The 2,670-nt window shown below is 39.0% G+C and overlaps 1 pseudogene; it reads right to left on the bottom strand.

Moving 5' to 3' along the window:
• Positions 1–2,208: 2,208 nt before the first annotated feature.
• LOC122151476 lies at positions 2,209–2,371 on the bottom strand (annotated as a pseudogene).
• Positions 2,372–2,670: the final 299 nt, after the last annotated feature.

Here is a 2,670-nt window from a genome sequence, read left to right as displayed (position 1 = left end):
CTTCCAGAAATGCAATGTGGATTCAGAAGAGGATGTTGAATTAGGGATATCATTGCTGATGTCTGATGGATCTTGGCTCAAAGCAAAGAGTACCAGAAAGATGTTTACTTGTGTTTTATTGGTTATGCAAAAGCATTTGGTTGTGTGGATCATAACAAATATTGAATAACACTGAGAAGAATGGGAATTCCAAAACACTTAATTGTACTCATGAGGAATCTGTACATAGACTAGGAAACTGTCACTCAAACAGAAAAAGGGAACACTGCATGGTTTAAAATCAAGAAGGGAGTGTGTCATGGTTGTATCCTTTCACCATACTTACTCAGTGTGTGTGCTGAGCTAGTAATCTGGGAACCTGGACTATATGAAAAAAAAAAAAAAACTTGGCATTAGGATTGGAGGAAGAATCAATAACAACCTGTGGTATGGTGATGACACAGCTTTACTTAGTGAAAGTGAGGATGACTTGAAGAACTTACTGATGAAGATTGAAGAATACAGTCTGGCATATGGATTACATCTCAATATAAAGAAAACAAAAATCCTCACAACTGGTCCAATAGGCAACATTACGATAAATGGAGAAAAGATTGAAGTTGTCAAAAACTTCACATTGCTTGGTTCTACAATCAATGCCAATGGAAGTAGTCAGGACATCAGGTGACGTGTAGCACTGGGCAATTTGGTTTCAAAGGACCTCTTTCAAGTCCTGAAGAGCAAAGATGTCTCCTTTAGTCCTAAGGTGTGCCTGACACAAGCTTTGGTATTTTCAGTCACCTCATATTCATGTGAGAGCTGGACAATGAATAAGGAAGACCTAAGAATTGATGCTTTTGAGCTGTGGTGTTGGCAAAGAATGCTGAAAGTACTGTGGACTGCTAAAAGAAATAACAGGTCTGTCCTGGAGGAAGTGCAGCCAGAATGCTCCTTGGAGGTGAGAATTGACAGACTTTGTCTCACATACTTTGGTCATGTTGTCAGAAGGGAGCATTCCCTGGAGAAGGATGTCATGCTTGGTAAGGTGGAAGGTTGACAAAGGAGGTGAAGGCCCTCAACGAGATGGATTGACACAGTGGCAACGGTGATTGGCTCTAATATAGCAAGAATCATGCAGCTGGCTTAGGACTGGTTAGTGTTTCATTCTGTTGTGCATAGTGTCACTATGAGTTGTAGATGACTTGACAGAACCTAGCAATAACAACAACATATGTATGCGAAAGTTGGACAATGAATAAGGAAGACCAAAGAACAGTTGATACCTTAGAATTATGGTGTTGATGAAAAACTCTGAGAATACCATGGACTGACAGAAGAATGAAAAAAATCTATCCTAGAAGCCAGAATGAAGTGAGAATGACAAGATTCCATCACATCTACTTTGGTCATGTTGTCAGAAGGGAACTTACATGGAGAAGGATGTCATGCTTAGTAATGCAGAGAGAGAAAAAGGGAAGGAGAAGGATTGACACAGTGACCACAATGATGGGCTCAAGCATAGCAAGGATTGTGAGGATGGTGCAGGATGGGGAATGTTTCCTTCTGTTGTACATGGGGTCTCTATGAGTAAAAGTTAACTCAGTGGCACCTAAAAACAACATTGTGTCAATCTGTGTTGTTGTTTGTTGGTAGCATAAAGTCAGTTCCAACTCCTGGCAACCCTGTGTACAAAGAATGAAACACCATCCTTACAACCAATGCTATGCTTGAGCCATTTTTCAGTCACTTTGTCATTCCATCTCATTGAGGGCCTTCCTCTTTTTTGCTGCACCTCTACTTTACCAAGGGGCTTTAGTGGGTAGTGGCTCAGGCATTTTGTTGCTAACCACAAAGTCAGTGGTTCTAACACACCAGCCACTCTACAGAGAATGTATGGTGCAGTCTGCTTCTGTAAAGATTTATAGCCTTGGAAACCCACTGGGGTTGTTATGAGTCAGAATCAACATGATGACAGTGAGGTTGATTTTTTTTTGGTCTACATTATCAAGTGTGATGTCCTTCAATAGGAACTTGTCTGTCCTGATAACACGTTATAAGCACATGAGACAAAGTCCAGCCATCCTTGCTTGTAAGGAACATTTTGGCTGTACTTCTTCCAAGACAGATTTGTTCTTCTTACAGTCATTGGCATATTCAATGTTGTTCATCAACACTGTAATTCAAAGCCATCAATTCTTCTTTATTCTTCCTTATCTATTGTCCAACTTTCACATGTATATGAAGCAATTGAAAACACCATGTTATGTATCAGGTACACGTTAGTCCTCAAAGTGGCATTTTTGCATTTTAACACTTTTTTTTTTTTCCCAATTAGTAATAATCATGTCTTGGATACACCTCATTGGCTATGATATTGCCACTGCACAAAGCTGCATTTTAACACTTTAAAGAGATGTTTTCCAGCAGATTGCCCTAGTGCTATATGCCCTTTGATATCTTGATGGCTGCTTCCATGGGCTTTGATTATGGTTCCAAGTAAAATAAACACATTGACAATTTCATTTTTTTTCTCCATTTATTAAAGTGCTGCTTATTGGTCTAGTTGTGAGGATTTTTTTTTTTTAATTATGTTGAGGTATAATCCATACTGAAATATCTTTGATCTTTATCAGTAAGTGCTTCAAGTCCTTTTTGCTTTCAGCAAGCAAGTTTGTGTCATTGCATATTAAT

Source organism: Orycteropus afer, unplaced genomic scaffold, assembly GCF_000298275.1.
Source record: "Orycteropus afer afer isolate SDZICR_OR568_19922 unplaced genomic scaffold, OryAfe1.0 scaffold00475, whole genome shotgun sequence".
Lineage (NCBI taxonomy): Eukaryota > Metazoa > Chordata > Mammalia > Tubulidentata > Orycteropodidae > Orycteropus > Orycteropus afer.
The sequence above is the reverse complement of the archived record's forward strand: the minus strand, read 5'-3'. Positions and strand labels throughout refer to the sequence as shown.